The sequence below is a fragment of the Ovis canadensis genome, chromosome 20 (genome assembly GCF_042477335.2).
Source record: "Ovis canadensis isolate MfBH-ARS-UI-01 breed Bighorn chromosome 20, ARS-UI_OviCan_v2, whole genome shotgun sequence".
In the NCBI taxonomy this organism is placed as follows: Eukaryota; Metazoa; Chordata; class Mammalia; order Artiodactyla; family Bovidae; genus Ovis; species Ovis canadensis.
The window spans coordinates 45602391-45620810 of record NC_091264.1 but is presented as its reverse complement, the minus strand read 5'-3'; the positions used below and the strand labels follow the sequence as shown (position 1 = coordinate 45620810).

Here is an 18420-nt window from a genome sequence, read left to right as displayed (position 1 = left end):
GGTCCTGGGCTACCTCGTCTCCTCAAGTATTCTCAGAGTCTCCCTATCAATGTGGCTATGGTGCTAGGCCTAGCTCTCAGGCAGGTATTCCACAATTTTGATTACCTCAGTCCTCAGGAAATAGAGTTCATTCACGCCAAATACTAAGAATTCCTCTTTGTTTCCCCCTAATTCCACGATGGGGGAGAGGAAGAATGTGCTTTCTTCTTTCTTTGAACATTAGTTTGTAGTCATTTGGGTTCACTGTGTTCCTTTTGCAGCTCCCGGAAAAGCCGTATTGATTCCTTTTCTTTTAATAGCATAAACACCAGCACCAACCGCCGTGTCTGGCCGGTTAGCTCAGTTGGTTAGAGCGTGGTGCTAATAACGCCAAGGTCGCGGGTTCGATCCCCGTACGGGCCAGGCTTCAGAGGACGCTTCATCCCTTTTAGGCTCACTGCCATATCCCAGCTCCTGTCTGGGACAGGAAGCTCTCGCTGAGAACTTCAACTGGAATCAATCGTACATCTTTCCTCATGTTTGACTCGCATCTGCAGAACGAAAGGATAGCAGTCAGTGACCCAGCAAGACATAGAGCATCGCTTTGGCACATTTTGATCCACAGGATAACTGATTCCAGCGAAGAAACTGACCTTCCTGGAGTATTTCCCTCCTAAAATAGACTATGAAACCATCTACACTTTCTACATTTCCACACTTGAGTCTTAACTAGATCAGCAAAAGATGAAACAAGGTTTTTCAAAGGCTATGTGAAAAAACTCTACTGATACAAACACAGCAGGAGAGAAACAGTTTTGTCAGCTGTCTCTTTATGAGCTGGAAAGAGCCGTCAATGGCCAAACCTGAAACACTTGGAACAACGGATAATATAGTTTGAGATAATGATGCAAACTAAGTATAAAATGTGTATTCATGGGTCCATACTGTTACAAATCAGTGATTAAATAAGTCAACCAATGAATACGGGAGAAGGGAGGTATTTTTCTTACTGATGCATTCCAGCTAAGGTAAGAAACTACTCCCCACCCACTCACCAGGAGATGGAGCTTTAACCTCTCCCTTCTGGAATATGGGCCATCCTGACCCACTAGCTTCTAAATATCCAGGAAGAAGTAGGAAAACAAAGGAAGAAACTTCACCAGGGAGAAAAATGGCAAACACTACCTTAAAAGTGATCGGGGTTGGCATCACTAATGGTAAGCTATCCTCCTATCAAGTCACATCTGAAAGGAAGTGATGGGACAAGTACTCTGTGGTCTCGTCCAGAAACCTGTAGCCCCAGGCCTTCGTGTGAAAACTATCAGACAAATCTAGACTGGAAGATAGTCATACAAATACCGGATAGAAAGAATTCATCCGCACCAAGAAACAATCACAGACCAGAGGAGGCTGAACGCAATGTGGGATGCCGTGGGTTGGGGGGAGGGGAGACATTAGTGTAAGAACAGATGTGACACACACAAGTACATGCATTTAGTTATTATTAAAATATCAGTGTTGGTTTCTTGGCTTTAATAAAGGTTCCATGGTAACCTAAGAAGCTAATGAAAGGAAACTCTGAAATGGGTACAAAGAAACTCTATTGTTTTTGTAACTTTTCTAAATATGCTCCAAAATAAAAATTTATGTTTCAGTATTCGCATAGGAAACGTGTCTGCTTCCCACCACTCAAATCAGAGTTGAGACAAATGCCTGGTGGGCAGTAGGTCCATGACAGGCAGTTCCTAAAAGCCGAAGGAACGTGATTGATGTCTTCTTTGGTGAAGGACATGCAGAGATATTTACATGGTGATCTGTGCAAGCTGGTACATGCTGCAGATGATTCTCCCAGAGTCCCATTCCCACACTGAAATGCAAACCAGACCAATGACATTCATCTTCAGCCTGTAAAAGACATCTGAAATGGAGCTATATGGTGTATGTTGAACTTGAAGTTTGGTGAGTTTCTCTCACAAAGTTTCAAATAACACCTGAAATGTTTTCTTTCCTAGCGTGGCCCTAAAATATTTCCATTTGTGTCAATAAACATCTTAACCACTGCTCTTTGTGACATCTTGCCCATTACAAAGGGCAAGACCATCTTGCCCTGTGTTCCCATGACACAATCCAAGACTGTCAGACCGAACAATGGCCAGTTCACTGTTCTTTCGTGGGGTTGTCCCAGAGATCGTACTTTGCCCAGGCAGTATTACTCACCCCTTCTTTTTTGAACTGGGAGATCAAAGGTTACTGTAATGTTGGGTGGGTTTGTTTTCTTTCTTTTTGTTTTTAATTCTTATTTGTGTGTGTGTGCACTCAAGTGCCTTTGATGTGCTTAACAGTGGGTGGTTCCTAACTTAGTTTTCCCATTAATTCACAAAACACTTGATAAAGTACAATAGGAGAGGTGAATCATATTGGGCAGAAAAATGTTAATCCTATAGCAGTATGTGATTGCAATTAAGGAGTTCTTCAAATAGAAATAAATGGAAAACGTGACCTACCTTTACAGAAGTACTCGAGAAGCTACAGTTGTTGGGGAAAAAAAAAAAACACAAAAACCACACAAAACAAAAGTCTGTTATTGCAAGAGATACTGGCAGCTTCCTGACGCTATTCACTAGCACCTGTGGAAGCAATATTGTTTATGGGGCCTAGATACAGAACACTCGTAGCAGTCTTATCGATTGAGGCTAGAAATAATCTACACTACCTGCCAGCACTCTTCAAAGAATTTGAGTAAATAAAAATCATAAATAGAGGTTTTACATTTTCTCAAAGTCATGAGTATAGTGACAGATTTGGAACAAAGAATCAGTGGGGTCTGACATCAGAGTTTGAGCTCTAAAGCATCATTGCATACTGCCTCATGCTCAGAGGAGAGGACTATTCTCTGATATTTATGCACCAAGTGTCTATTTCAGGAACTCAGACAAGTCAAGAACTTTAGAACATTTTTAATGTAAGACACGTCTACCAAAGTTTTAATTGTCTGTATTTCTGTGTCAAACATCATTCTTGCATGTCTACATTTGCTGAATTCTTACCTTCCTTTTCCCTTTTGCATGCCTTTGCCGTCCACATTGCTCTAAAATAAATAAGAACAGGCACACTCCTCTCTTGTAAGATACTGCTCTTTGACAGTGAGCGTAGCAAAAGATGTGGTGAAGTCCTTTCCAGCGCTCCATTTCATGTTACGTTTCTAGACTGATAAGCGCCACCGTTTTCCTTTTATAGATTCGAAAGGGAGAAGTATTAGTATCTCCCATAGGAAGGTGCAAAGGTCAAACGATTTGGCTATGGATTTCAAGGGTTCAGAGGTTCAGAAGGTTTTTCTCATCTTGACTCAGCATGTAAACTTCTGTGCATATTTCACACAAGAGAGGGTAAATGACTTGATAGAAATTTTGAGAAATAGGAAATAGTCCTGAGATTGTAGTGTTGATCTAAAGTTCTTGAGAAATACATTGGTGAGCCAGGAAAGCGAAAACTCCTTCAAATCATGTCAGGAACCAACAGTCTACTGCAGCTGGCTCCGTGGCTTAGTTGGTGAAAGCGCCTGTCTAGTAAACAGGAGATCCTGGGTTCAAATCCCAGCGGGGCCTGGGGCAACACTGTTTTAAATAGAGCAAAACAAGTTAAAAAATGCAATTTGTTTACCTCCCATCAAGCCCCGGAGTACTTCGGAGTACTAGGGATGCTCTCCCGATAGCCATAAGGCGACGGTGGTTCTCAGACATCTTGAGATGAGTATTAGAACTGCCTCTTGGTCTTTCCTTCGCATTTTAGATCATCTCCGACATCTTGAGATGAGAATTAGAACAGCCTCTTGGTCTTTCCTCCGCATTTTAGATCAGGTCTCAGACGTTGCCAGTTTGGTTTTGTGGGATCTCTTCAATTGTGTTTGCCTCCTAGAAATTTTACCACGATGGAGACATTTGCTTTTCTTCATGGAATCATTGAATTGTCATGTTCCCCCTTCAGAGCCACCCCCCTCCCTCGCCAACTCCCACCACCCCGATTTGGCACCAACTTTAGGAGTGCCTTACAGTCACGCGTCTCAAAATTTTATGAGCATATGAATGACCTGCTGTGGTCCATTATAATGAGGGTTTTAAATGACTGCATCTGCACCAAGGGCCTGAAAGTCAGCATTTCTACCATCTCAGACTCTACACTACTGTTCCATGGGCGATACTTCATGAACCAAGGCTAGAGACTTACTGGTCTAGTTCAAGTGTGTTTTCAAGCTCTGCACTTTCATATGTTGCAGCTGTCTTCCTGAATCACTAGGTAATCCAGCATTGTTTTTACTCATTTGTCCTTAGTGGATGAAATGAAATCAAAAGAAATAAAAGAAGAGGAAAGACATTCTAATATAAATTACGGTAGTGTAAATAATCAAGTTGTGTTGTAACTGTTTCCTCTTTTCGATGTGAAATGGACTCTTGACGATACTGGAAATTTAGGAAGGAGAAGAACTGAGGTTATATCTAAAAGAGGATAAAAAACAGTCAATGAAAAAAATACACAAAATTATATTCTTTTTTTTTTTTAAGGTGCGGGCAAACTGACTTTTTAAAACATTCTTTGCTTATGAACTTCAACTGTTTAAAAAGTACATTTTTTGATCTGAAAAGCCTTTGTGCGTTCACGAGTCACATAAGTCAAAGGGCCCTTTGCAACCAGTTGCTTGCATAATTTTTCAGGACATCTGGTAGGGTCAGGATTGGGTACATTGTGGGGCTACTCCTTACTGGCTTAAAAATAAACTTCTAATCAAATTATGGGAAACTAAATCCCAAACTTGCTGATTGGGAAAGATTGTCTCTCTACTCTGTTTCCTGCAACGTTGTGACCAATCCTAGTGTTAGTTTTGCTGAGAGCAGGAGCTTTCAGCGCTGCTGTTTGTGAAAGATGCCAACGCAGAGCTGATGCAGAGAAATCAGGAATTTCTCACATGGAATTTAATGAAAGACTACAGTTTCGCTGCTGAGCACCTTCCTGGGGCACGAGGGAAGTGAGGGGAAGAGGGAAAATACAATGAGGAAGGTCAGGTGAAATGAAGAGAAAAACAAAGGAGAGGCAAGGTGGGCATCTGTTGAACAGATTCAGATCGCTCAAAGCCCAGTCGTTCCAGGGCAGTGTGAGTGACGCTGGATAATAAGTTGACTGGTGATTCCCACCTCGACTTATTCCGGCGCAAAGTCCAGTCCCATGAATTCCCAAACACTACTCCTTTTGGCACTCCTTTCGGCACTCCTTCCTGAGAGTCAAGAGGGCATAGGCCATCCCAGCCCCGCTCCGCAGTCTCCTCCAGACCAGCTTGGCCCTCTCTGAAGTTCGGTGGTCTTCAGGATTCTGTGCGTTGTGTTCTGGCTCCAACGATGAGGAAGAGAGGTGGAAATCAAAGGCACAGGACAGTATCGGGTTGTCGCTCGTAATCAAATGCCCTTGGAACCTGAGGACACCCTGCCTGATGTTTGGGAAGGTGTTTGGTCTCTGCTGCCTCCTAGCTCAGGCGGTAAAGAATCTGCCTGCAATGCGGGAGACCCGGCCTTGATCCCTGGGTCGGGAACATCCCCACTCCAGGAGGTTGTTTCCAGATGTCCAGCCTGGAGAATCCCATGCACAGAGGAGCCTGACAGGCTACAGTCCATGGGGTGGCAAGAGTCGGACACGACTTAGCGACTAAACCACCCCCACTGCTGAGTTAGGTTTGGTTATGAGCCATAGAGTTTCGATGTTATTCTTTTAGCAAAAGTTTTTGAAACGGTGGAAAGCGAGTGAAAACATTCTGCAAGAGAAATATTCAAAATTACTAGATCGGGGGCGTGGCGGGGAGGGGGGTAGTGGGGAGCAACCAGGGAACCGAGTGTGCCGTTTTATGGGACTTGTAATATCTGTCCTGGGCGTGACGTTTCCGTGGTGCAGTGGTTAGCACGTTCGCCTTACACGCGAAAGGTCCCCGGTTCGAAACCGGGCGGAAACAGCCGGATCAGTCGGCTTTTGCTGTCTTACAGACAGGTGCAAAGATTTCCTTCGGATTTTGCGGCCCTGTCCAAGGTTCCCGATTCCAACGTATCCTCAGAGCACCCGTGCTCTCATCTACGGCCTCTTAAAATACTTACTGTATTTTAACATTTCTTGACGTTCCTCGGACTCCAGCAGCTTTACAATGTGTCAGTTATAATGTTCTCTCCTAGTGCAATTTTGAGGAAAAAGGGGTCGGTTTTTGCGAGGTACGGGGGTAGCTGAGTGCTTATGATGTCCTGGACGCTCAGTGCTCCTTCTGTCCTGTCTAACATATAGCCGCTCATCTCAAATGCATGGAAGTATTTCGCTACATTTTCTTCACCAAGCTTTATTGTTTTCGCTTTCACCGTTAGCCTATGGGCAAATGATTTGAAATGCAACCGACTGGCCGGAAGCAACTGAGGTAGGCCTACAGCAGTACAAGTGAATCAACGAAAGAACGCAATCAGTCAAACAAGAAGCTAAAAACAACAGACGAATAAAAAGGGGGAGGTTTCCAGATGTCTTCCATCTCTGGCAGGTTTTTTTTTCCCCTTACCAGAAATATTTTCGAAAACCTTCGACATAAAATCTGTGTGTGCAGAAGGTGGAAAGGAATGGCGGAGGGGATGGAAGCAATGAATCAGAAGTTTCCTGTCCCCAGAAACTACACGGAGATCTTGTACCGGGTGGAGACCGTTGCTTAATCTCACTGTCCTTTCCTTTTTCTCCTAATTCCCCGAGTCCGCGTGCGGATCCCCACCAGTACCCTCAGGGAATTATTCCGTAGTCCGCCTGGACCCGAATCTCTGCTCAAATGTTTCCACCACGCGGTCGACGCCGACTCGCCCCTTTTCTGGGAGCCCAGGCAGCACGCGGTCATCTGCAGCCAGACCCAATTACCCACCCACCTAGGCTCGCCTGGGCGGACTGGTCACACTCTGCCACGGGTTGTCCTTCAATCGCACAGACCCGTCGCTTCCCCGGGTTCAAAAGACGGTTCCATTTAGGCACAGACCAGTCCCGGCTGAGATCGGAATGGAGTTGAGGTGCGTTTGTCTGCGTGTGTGTTTCGAGACAAGGCTGTGGGACAGGCATACACGGAACGGGGCCTGGGGACCCTCGCAGGCAGGGTATCTAGGCCAGCAGCGGCTCTTCTCGGACGGTTCGGGGACTCTGCATCCAGATCAACAGGAAGCGCGCGACGGGCAGGCGGAGAAGGTCCGCGTCGCCCCCGGGAAACCAGAACTGTTCACGGAGTCAGGACCATGAACAGCGCACTCTGGATTTGCCGGGCGGTGAGAGGGATTTCTCAAAAGCGAGAAAGGGTAGGGGGAAATGTTTTAATGGTACATTGAGTCGGTGGCGCGTGTGTTTTAGGCACAGACTTAAAAAAAAAAATTAAAAAACACATAAAATACCGTACACGGTATTTCCGTTGTTGCTGCTGTTCAGTCGCTAAGTCGTGTCCCACTCTTTGGGACCCCACGGATTGCAGCACGCCAGGTTTCCCCGTCCTTCACTATCTCCCAGGGTTTGCTCAAATTCATGTCCGCTGTGTCGATGATGCCCTCCAACCAGATCATCTTCTGTCCCCTTTCTCCTCCTACCCTCAATCTTTCCCAACGTCAGGGTCTTTCTTGTCCAGTGAGTCGGCTCTTCACATCAGGTGGCCAAAACATTTGAGCTTCAGCTTCAGCATCAGTCCTTCCAATGAATATTCAAGGTTGACTTCCTTTATGATGGATTGATCTGATCTCCTTGCAGTCCAAGGGACCCTCAAGAGGCTTCTCCAGCACCACAGTTCCAAAGCATCGACAGGTCCACGCTCAGCCTCTTTACGGTCCACTCTCTCGTCCCTAAAAGACTGCTGAAAAACCATAGCTTTGACCAGAGAGAGGGATCATCATTGGCAAAATGCTGTCTCTGCCTTTTAATCCGCTGTCTAGGTATCTCATAGCTTTTCTTCCAAGAAGCAAGCGTCTTTTATTTTTGCGGCTGCAGTCATCATCCACAGTGATTTTGGAGCCCAAGAAAATAAAATCTCTATCTCTGCTTGATGGTTCTGAGAGAAATGGTCACAGGTTAAGGTATGGGAAAGTCATTCTGGCTTACATATGTTCGTGCCTAATTAAAGTAAAAAAAAAAAAAAAAGTCTGTTTTAAAGGTAAAGCTTAAATGTCTTTTTCCCTGAGAGGTGAATACTAGTAGTATTTCCCAGGTGCCTGGGCTAGACTGATGTGATGTGTACTGGCTGGTCTGCTCTTTTTTTTTTTTTTTTTTTTGAAACCTTTAAGGAATGTGCCATTTCACTTTTGATGTTTTTTGTTCTGACAAGGAATCAGTTCAGCTCACTTGCTCAGTCGAGTCCAACTCTTTGCCACCCCATGAACTGCGGCACGCCAGGCTTCGCTGTCCATCACCAACTCCTGGAGCTTGCCCAAAGTCATGTCCATTGAGTCGGTGACCTCATCCTCTGTCGCCTCCTGCCTTCAGTCTTACCCAGCATCAGGTTCCTTTCCAGTGAGTCAGTTCTTCACATCAGTTCAGTTCAGTCCAGTTCAGTCGCTCAGTCGTGTCCGACTCTTTGCGACCCCATGAATCGCAGCACACCAGGCCTCCCTGTCCATCACCAACTCCGGGAGTTCACTCAAACTCACATCCATTGAGTCGGTGATGCCATCCAGCCATCTCATCCTCTGTCGTCCCCTTTTCCTCCTGACCCCAATCCCTCCCAGCATCAAAGTCTTTTCCAATGAGTCAACTCTTCGCATGAGGTGGCCAAAATATTGGAGCTTCAGCTTTAGCATCAGTCCTTCCAATGAATGTTCAGGACTGATTTCCTTTAGGATAGACTGGTTGGAACTTCTTGCAGTCCAAGGGACTCTCTCTCTTTCAAGAATCTTCTCCAACACCACAGTTCCAAAGCATCAGTTCTTTTGTGCCCAGCTTTCATTATAGTCCACCTCTCACATCCATACATGACTACTGGAAAAACCATAGCTTTGACTAGACGGACCTTTGTCAGCAAAGTAACATCTCTGCTTTTAAATATGCTGTCTACGCTGCTCATAGCTTTTCTTCCAAGGAGCAAGCATCTTTCAATTCCATGGCTGCAGTCAGCAACCCATCTGCAGTGATTTTGGAGCCCCTCAAAACAGTGAGAGTGAGCCCCCTCTCACCGTTTCCATTGTTTCCCATCTATTTCCCAGGAAGTGATGGGACCGGATGCCGTGACCTTAGTTTTTGGAATGTTGAGCTTTAAGCCAACTTTTTCACTCTCCTCTTTCACTGTCATCAAGAGGTTCTTTAGTTCTTTGCTTTCTGCCATAAGGGTGGTATCATCTGCATATTTGAGGTTATTGATATTTCCCCTGGCAATCTTGATTCCAGCTTGTGCTTCATCCAGCCCAGCATTTTGCATGATGTACTCTGCGTAGACCTTAAACACGCAGGGTGACAATATACAGCCTTGACATACTCTTTTCCCGATTTGGAACCACTCTGTTACTCTGTTGTTCCATGTCTGGTTCTAACTGTTGCTTCTTGACCTGCACACAGTTTCTCAGGAGGCGGGTCAGGTGGTCTGGTATTCCCATCTCTTGAAGAATTTCCCACGGTTTCTTGTGCTCCACACAGTCCAAGGCTTTGGCGTAGTCAGTAAAGCAGAAGTAGATGGTTTTTCTAGAATTCTCCTGCTTTTTTCGATGATCCAACGGATGTTGACAATTTGATCTCTGGTTCCTCTGCCTTTTCTAAATCCAGCTTCAACATCTGGAAGTTCACAGTTTGCGTCCTGTTGAAGCCTGGCTTGGAGAATTTTGAGCATTACATTGAGTGCAATTGTGTGGTAGTTTGAATATTCTTTGGCACTGCCTTTCTTTGGGACTGGAATGAAAACTGACCTTTTCCAGTCCTGGGGCCTCTGCTGAGATTTCCACATTTGCTGGCCTATTGGGTGCAACACTTTCACAGCATCATCTTTCAGGATTTGAAATAGCTCAACTGGAATTCCATCACCTCCACTGGCTTTGTTCATAGTGGTGCTTCCTAAGCCCCACTTGACTTCCCATTCCAGAATGTCTGGTTCTAGGTGAGTGATCACACCATTGTGGTTATCTGGCTCGTGAAGACCATTTTTTGTATAGTTCTTCTGTGTATTTTTGCCACCTCTTCTTAATCTCTTCTGCTTCTGTTAGGTCCATACCTAACATTTCTGTCTTTTATTGTGCCCATCTCTGCATGAAATGCTCCCTTGGTATCTCTAACTTTCTTGAAGTGATCTCTAGTCTTTCCCATTCTATTGTTTTCCTCTATTTCTTTGCATTGATCACTGAGGAAGGCTTTCTTACCTCTCCTAAGTATTCTTAGGAGCTGTGCATTCAAATGGGTATATCTTTCTTTTTCTCCTTTGCCTTTCACTTCTCTTCTTTTCTCAGCCATTGGTAAGGCCTCCTCGGACAACCATGCTGCCTTTTTGCATTTTTTTTTCCCCCTTGGGGATGGTCTCGATCACTGCCTCCTGTCCAAGTTCTTCAGGCACTCTATCAGATTCTAATCCCTTGAATCTACTTGTCACTTCCATTGTATAATTGTAAGGGATTTGATTTAGGTCACACCTGAATGGCCTAGTGATTTTCCCTGCTTTCTTCAACTTAAGTCTGAAAATTGCAGTAAGGAGTTCACGATCCGAGCCACAGTCAGCTCCCGATCTCGTTTTTTGCTGACTGTATAGAGCTTCTCCATCTTTGGCTGCAAAGACTATAGTCAACCTATATAAATATGTATAACCAATCTATATAAATAGACAAGGTATAAAATTGCTGAAAACCATGTTTCTCTGGAGCCGTTCTTCAGAATTAGTGAGAGACACTCACATGAGGCTATCGTCCTTAGTTTGGCTTGATTCACACTTTTTCTTCTGTCCCGGGTACAGACTGCTTGTTATTTCCCTTGACACCTGAGTACAGACTGCAAAACGGGGGCTCCCGCGTTCAGGGAAGTGATACCTCGATGTCTGGACTCCCATTGCCTCTGCGCCGGTGGAGCTCAGCACCCTGGGGTGGCAGATCCCCGAAACTGCAATTGAGGGAGTCGGGCGGGTTGGCCGGGCTGTCTACGGGGACCACCGCTGTTACCCGCTGTGGTCTAAAGGGGGCTGCATGGTTTGAATGCCTGGGAGTTTTCGCCAATATTTGGGGCAATTTTAGCTGACTTTTACTCAGATTAGATCAGACTAGATCTCGGATTCTGTGAACTTTGAGAGGACAAATGGATGAAAGGCAGGAAGCGGTGTTTCTGAAAGGGTCGCCTGCCACCTGAACATCTGAGACCTATTTTACGACATGACCCTTAAGCTTATGGCCTCAAATCTTCTCCATGGCCTCTCCTATGTCTCCAGCTTCATTTCACACTTCACTGCCCCCCTCTCTCCCCACCACCCTGTCCTCTTACGTCCCAGAGATTTGTGAATATATTATCTGTTCCACCTCTGTTCCTAGTTACTATCTCCTCAACCTCGAAACTTGCCCTCCATCATCACTCCTTCAGATAAAACTTCCCCAAAGCTTTCTGCCTAAATCTTCACATTCCTGTCAGCTTCTGCACACTGGGTCTTTTATTGCAAAGGCCAGTTAGGCAACAGATGGCAATGCTGGGGTCAGAAAGCGTTGCATTCTGGATTCCAAGTTTGTGCCATCAAGAACATTACTATGCCCTGTCTCTCTCAACATCCAGAATCCTTCTCTCAAGGCAGTTGTATATTTTGAGGTGTTCCTTACGCCCACCTTGAAAACCAGAAGAAACATATAACCACAGTGTCTAAAGAGAGCATGTCTGTCTGTTTAAATTTTATGTGGTATTAAGTCATTTCCTGAATTCCAGCAGTCTCTGCCTAATGTGATTTCTTTTTTTTTTTTTTTTTTAATTGGGCGGTCACTCTCGGGCAGAACTCCCGGGGGCGGGTAAGCAAGGACGCGAGGGGGGGGGGTCTGCGAAGCAAAGGGAGTCTGCGAGGTGTGAGGGGTGGGGAAAGGTTTTATAGCCCGGGCCGGGGCTCCCATATAAGGAAGAAAACGCGGGCTCAGCGGTGATTGGTGTCCAAGGGCTCCGTGTCAGCTCCTGATTGGATGGCGAGGGCTTCGTGTCGACTCCTGATTGGTCGGCTTGGTTGCCGGCCCATCTCCAGGGCGTGTCTGCAGCACTCTGCCGGGACATGTCTCGACATGCCCGGGCATGTCCAGGCATGCCTCAACACGCCTGACCTTGCCCTGACCTTTCATCCCGACCTTGCCCTGACCTTTCATCCCGGCCTTTTTGATATAGGACAAGGGGCACCGACTCTCTCTGGCTACTTCCTGCTGAATGGGGGCGACGAGGGGTAGGGTACGGCCGGGATGACAGGGGGCGTCTGCCGTTAATCTTGCCACGGAGTGCTTGTTGGAAGCCCTTGGTACTGCTGTCGCATCACCATCAGCTGGATCGTGTTGAGCCGTTGTTTGATGAAGGCCAAAAGCCTACCTAGGATACAGGGCCCGAAAGTCAGGAGCAGTAGGAGAATGATGATCGGTCCCACTAGGGAAGATAGCAAAGTTGTCAGCCAAGGGGAGCTCTGGAAGCTCTGGAACCAGGATTCGAACCAGCCCTGCTGAGCCTCTCTCTCTCTCTCTCTCTCTCTCTCTCTCTCTCTCTCTCTCTCGCCTTTTGCCTTCCTTCCTGGCAGTTTCTGCCTTCGTCTCTCTCTCTCTCTTTTCCTTTGATTCTGTCTCTCTTTTCTCTCACTCTTTCAGTTTCAGTCTTTCTCTTCCTTCCTTCCCTCACTCTCTCTGCCACTCTATTTCTCTCTCTCCTACTTTCTTTTGCTTCCTCTCCTTTTCGCTCTTCAACTCTTCTCTTTCCTTTCTCTGACTTTCTTTTGCTTTCTCTGACTTTCTCCTCTTTCCTTCTCTGGTTCCATTCCCCCTGGTTCTTTCCGTCCCTCGTCTTCCTTCCTTTTTCTGCGTCTCCTCCTCTCTGTCTTACTCCTTCTGTCCTCTCCCTCTGTTGCTCTCCCTAAGGTCTTCCTCCCTCTCCTCTTAATAAAAGATTTGGACGGTGGTTTCTCAGTCACTCAGGAATCGGCGACAGAGGGGTTCGGGTAATGGTCAGTTTGGTCGGCCCCATGAGGGTGGAGCGGTAAGAGTGATCGGGAGAAGGGGTCGGGGCCAGGGCCACCCCTGTCTCTGGGAGACCCAGGGGAGCTCGTTTGAGTCGGGTCAGGTGGTACCAGGGCTCGTGTCCCAGGAGTTTGGCTGCTGTAGGAGTGGTGAGGATTACAGTATGGGGTCCCATCCAGCGAGGCTGTAGTGGGCGGGGACTCAGGGTTTTCAGCAGTACCTGATCTCCTGGTGCTAGAGGCCAGGCGGGCCCCTCGTCGTCTGTCGGTTGTGGCAGGACCCGATCTGCGTGTTCCCTCACCTAATGTGATTTCTGCACCTTTGAGTATACCTTTCCTGCCTTCTTGCCTCTTTTTGCCTTTACCATTGACTTCTGCATGCTTTTATCCGATGCATGATTTATCATAGAATTTGGCCATGATTCTCCCTCTCAGGGAGTATTAACTACTCTTAACAGTAAGAGGAGAAGAATGTGATTCTTAGGGCCAAATGCACTTCCAAACCAAATAAGTGTATTTTATTTTATAACACTTAGTTAAAGAGCACACAGGGCAGTCAGTGACCATCCGCAGACACATCATCAGGGCCCCAAAGAAGTATAGAATAGATGAAGGAGGTGGAAGCACGCCAGATTAACAGATAGCAGAAATTAACCAAGAGTACTCACAGCAGAAAACTTGCTTTCAAGGAGTGACTTCTTTCTATCATGTATGGAAAGTCCTAAGGGTTAGATTTGCTTGCAATCCAAAATGTAGACATGGGAAACGACGTTGTGGTACGTACACTAACCCTAAATGAAGTGAATCGGTGGGAGTCGTCAGTGTCGGGGTTATTTCTATCTTCCTAGCAGAACCACGGAGAAAGAAATGGCAATCCACTCCAGTGTTCTTGCCTGGAGAATCCCAGGGACGGGGGAGCCTGGTGGGCTACCGTCCATGGGGTCGCACAGAGTCGGACACGACTGAAGCGACGCAGCAGCAGCAGCAGCAGCAGCAGGAGCAGCAGCAGCAGCAGGAGCAGCAGGAGCAGCAGGAGCAGCAGCAGCAGCAGCAGCAGCAGCAGCAGCAGCAGCAGCACCAGCGGCTTCGGAGGCCTCATTGAAATAGACGTGCTTAAGCCCTCTCGTCGCGGGGGGCCAGTGGCGCAATGGATAACGCGTCTGACTACGGATCAGAAGATTCTAGGTTCGACTCCTGGCTGGCTCGAAACCCTTTTGACGACTGATCTTCCTGCACTTACTTGAACCGCACCCAAACTCTCCAAGCTTTGGCGCCTCACAAGCGCTCCGAAAAGCTCCCTCAACCTTACTTCTTGTTACCCCGTGGGGCCATCCTACCTCTTGTCGCAGTCCGAAGGACCCTTCAAAGGCGATCACTGGAACATCCACAATCAAGCATTTTCTGGTTTCGATCTCCCACAGCAAATACGGAGAAAGGACCACATAGGGACAGCTGAACTGAGTTTCACATCAAAGAGGCTTTAAGAAAACAGGAGGACGAGGAACAAGAAAGAGAGAGAAAGTAGGAAAGAAAAAGGCTCGGCAAGTGTCTTCACCACTTATTCGCACTGGGTTCCCCTTCACTTATTCCCACTGGGTTCCCCTTCGCCACCCGCTTCCCCCTTCCTAACAGAAAGACGAGTGGCTTTGACTGAGGAAATGTTAAATCCAAGAAAGCCCAGGGTGTTTCGCACCAGATATCGGAGATGGCCTGCACCCGGACTTCCAAAAGAGCGCTGGTAGGACAGTTCCAAGAGGGAGGAGTAACACGCTGATTTTTTTTTTTTCCCCTAAGCAACCCAAGTTACATACAAGTCCAGGGTTCAAACGGTTAACACCTTGAGTGGTAAGGCGCAAAAGGCTCCTTGGCCCGTACGGGGATCGAACCCGCGACCTTGGCGTTATTAGCACCACGCTCTAACCAACTGAGCTAACCGGCCCTGACACGTCTTGCCCCACCGCTTAAGGTCTCTGCTTGCCGCGGTTACGCTTCTTTTTCGTGGTCCTCAGAGAGCTGTTCCACGTGTAACGCAACAAACATCTGCTTGTGACCTCTGCACACAAAGCCAAACTCGGACAGCAGCCCTTTGGACCAAAGGGCGCCAAGCGAGGGAGCAGGAGACGAGCCTCACGTCCACTCCCTCCTGGTCTTTCAGTTGGCGGTGTTTTGTTGTTGTTGTTGTCTGTCTGTCTGTCTTGTCTGTTTGTTTGTTTTAAGCGGAAGACCAAAGAATCTGGGACTGGTCACCGACTCTTGACATTTCAGGATTCAGGATGTTTCCGGTTTACCATTCGCTGCCCTGGTAGTCCATCGCTCGGAGATTCGTTAGCTCAGCTTGCCCCGGAGAAACAAACTGACTTTGGATGTTACTGATGACATCTACAACAGCAGTGTTAGTGCCTTGAGGATGTTACCGACCACAGCAATTCTAGTCTGACTCTGGTTGATTTGTGCTCTACTGGCACAGAATTGAGGTCAGAGGGGACGAGTAAGGAAGGACTGCCTGGCAGATCAGTGGGCATTTGCCCCTCTCCGCCCCTCGGTTTCTATCAGCCAAACACTGCCCGTCACAGGATGGGCAGCTGCTAGAGTTCAAGGGCACAGAATCGCGCTTACTTTTCAACCAGGATCATTGAATCATCTTCAGTCATTGCAGTCCTTTTCTGGCACTCAAGAGATGGTGATCCCAGAACTTCCTAAGGTCACACAAACCCACACAAGACAAAATCGAGCCGATTTCCGACATCTACTGTACCCGGACGCTGCCTAACACGTCTGCTCTGCCTTTGGCAAGGAATTCTGCGCTTAGAGGCAGTATTTGCTTAGTGTGACTCGCTGACTGTAGCATTGTTGGTCGTGATAGGAGGGCGCACTAACGTCGACCATTTCCTGAAAGAGAAAACCGATTCGGTGTGGCCAGCTTGGGCTAGCCGGGAGTCTCCTTTTTCGCTCGGACACCATCAGGGGGTGAAAAAACATGACCAAGGAGCGGAGAAAGCAAGTTTCCGTAGTGTAGTGGTTATCACGTTCGCCTCACACGCGAAAGGTCCCCGGTTCGAAACCGGGCGGAAACAGCGTTTCTCTTCGGAGTTTGCATTTTGAACCGTTCTCCGGAACCTCTCAGGAAACTTCCGAGAAACTCGGTAGATGAGGAGGCTTCTGAACTCCCACCGAATCTCACCCGTAGACCTGGGGGAACTACCGACGATCCGACCTATCGGCATAGTCTCCGGGCACCGTATTCCATCTCGTACGGCAGAGCCTGCACTCTGCCCAGCTTAAGGCGCTTTCTGCGAGCCTTTTACACAAACAGCAAATTCTTCCATGGATTCCCCGGGCCGTAGGCCGCAGCTTCCCCCGAAAAACTTCGGTTTCCTCGTTCACGTCGAGGAATACGACCGAAACCCAATTGTGCCTTCTTTTCCTTTGGTTTTCTTCTCCGAGAAAGCGTCTCATTCTTTTGACTAAGGATGGAAGGCAACGACAATGACGAAACTCTCTTAAGAGAAGCAACAGTTAAGAGTCAGTTGGAGCTTGACATTTTGGAGGGGGAGGCGGGGGCCGTAAGAGGAAAGGAAGAGGAGAAGAGGACTTGCGCAGTCAGGGGCCGGTTAGCTCAGTTGGTTAGAGCGTGGTGCTAATAACGCCAAGGTCGCGGGTTCGATCCCCGTACGGGCCACTGTTCTCTTTGGTCAGCGCCTCCAGGAGGCTGCCCGCTGTTTTCCGAGGAAACTTGCCTCTTAACCTGCGTAGAGTCCCCTTGGGCGGTTGTGCCTGTTCCGTCGGGACGCCAGGCTGTCTCCTGGAGGGTGCTGTCTAACCACGTCGTCCTCTGCCGAGGCCTTCTCCTTTTGCCTTCCATCTTTCCCAGGATCAGGGTCTTTTCCAGTGAACTGGCTCTTCGCATGGGGTGGCCAAAGTGTTGGAGCTCCAGCTTCAGCGACCGTCCTTGCAATGAATACTCGGGGTGGGTTTCCTTTAGGATTGACTGCTTTGATCTCCTTGCAGTCCAAGGGACTCTCGAGAGTCTTCTCCAGCGCCACACTTCGAAAGCATGAATTCTTTCGCGCTCAGCCTTCTTTATGGTCCAGCTCTCACATTCGTACATGACTACTGGAAAAACCATAGCTTTGACTGTACGGGCCTTTGTCGGCAAAGTTACGTCTCCGCTTTTTAATACGCCGTCTAGGTTGGTCATAGCTTTTCTTCCAAGGAGCAAGCGTCTTTTAATCTCGTGGCTGCAGTCACCGTCCGCATTGATTTTGGAGTTTTCTCCTTCTGTTTGCCATGAAGTGATGGGACCGGATGCCATGATCTTGGTTTTCTGAATGTTGAGGTTTAAGCCAGCTTTTTCACTCTCCGCTTTCACCCTCATCAAGAGGCTCTTCAGTTCCTCTTCGCCTTCTGCCATCGGAGTGGTATCATCTGCGCATCTGAGGTTGTTGATAGTTCTCCTGGCAATCTTGATTCCAGCTCGTGATTCATCCAGCTGGGCCTTTCACAGGATGTACCCTGCATAGAAATCTAATAAGCAGGGTGCCGATATACATACAGCTTTGTCCTATGCCTTTCCCAGTTTTGAACCAGTCCGTTGTTCCACGTCCGGTTCTAACTGTTGCTTCTTGACCCGTATACGGGTTTCCCAGGAGACAGGTAAGGAGACAGTTAGAGTCCTCTAACGTGTTCCAAACCCACCACCCTCACATACCTTTTATCCACTCGTTATCCAGTTTAGCTCTCCACTTAGCACAAGCCCAACATTTTTCCAGGCAGGCAGGGTTCTCTTTCCTCCGGGACCAATGGATGAGGACAGAGAGCTGGGCAGGGTCAGAGGGTGGCCTAACAGGAAAAATTTGGTGGGAGGTGGAGGCCGGGGCAGGGGAAAAGATTCCTGGCAACCTTTTGTCAAAAGTGTATTCGATTTTAAATTGTCTTTCCAAAGTAGTGGCTCAATCAACGCCCTTTCTCAAATCCTCAAGAGATACAAAGTAAGGAGGCATTCTTAAAAGGTGGTTCTTTCCATGTCTCTGAAGACCCTTTAAGATGAACTGACAGCCAAGACTGCCTTGTCAGGAGAGACCGCGCAAGGTGGTGGACTGATTCGGGATACTTCCTCTCCCTACGTGTCTGCAGCACTTTGACCACCTTGAACAAGAAACACAAGACCACAAGACTGACTTTTTTTTTTTTTTTTTTGAGGCCAGGAATGAAATCTGGACTCTTGTCATCAGTTGACAGCCGTGCATTACCCATGACTGCTTCTGACTTCCAAG

The 18420-nt window shown here is 47.5% G+C and overlaps 7 non-coding genes across 7 annotated transcripts; 6 read left to right on the top strand and 1 right to left on the bottom strand.

The window, feature by feature from the left end:
• Positions 1-328: 328 nt before the first annotated feature.
• TRNAI-AAU (transfer RNA isoleucine (anticodon AAU)) lies at positions 329-402 on the top strand. The gene has a single exon. It is a non-coding gene; the product is annotated as a tRNA-Ile (tRNA).
• Positions 403-3510: 3108 nt separating this feature from the next.
• On the top strand, positions 3511-3584 carry TRNAT-AGU (transfer RNA threonine (anticodon AGU)). The gene has a single exon. It is a non-coding gene; the product is annotated as a tRNA-Thr (tRNA).
• A 2314-nt stretch (positions 3585-5898) lies between these two features.
• TRNAV-UAC (transfer RNA valine (anticodon UAC)) lies at positions 5899-5971 on the top strand. Its single transcript has one exon. It is a non-coding gene; the product is annotated as a tRNA-Val (tRNA).
• Positions 5972-14280: 8309 nt separating this feature from the next.
• On the top strand, positions 14281-14353 carry TRNAR-ACG (transfer RNA arginine (anticodon ACG)). Its single transcript has one exon. It is a non-coding gene; the product is annotated as a tRNA-Arg (tRNA).
• Positions 14354-15012: 659 nt separating this feature from the next.
• On the bottom strand, positions 15013-15086 carry TRNAI-AAU (transfer RNA isoleucine (anticodon AAU)). The gene has a single exon. It is a non-coding gene; the product is annotated as a tRNA-Ile (tRNA).
• Positions 15087-16148: 1062 nt separating this feature from the next.
• Positions 16149-16221, top strand: TRNAV-CAC (transfer RNA valine (anticodon CAC)). Its single transcript has one exon. It is a non-coding gene; the product is annotated as a tRNA-Val (tRNA).
• Positions 16222-16752: 531 nt separating this feature from the next.
• Positions 16753-16826, top strand: TRNAI-AAU (transfer RNA isoleucine (anticodon AAU)). Its single transcript has one exon. It is a non-coding gene; the product is annotated as a tRNA-Ile (tRNA).
• The last annotated feature ends 1594 nt before the right edge of the window (positions 16827-18420 follow it).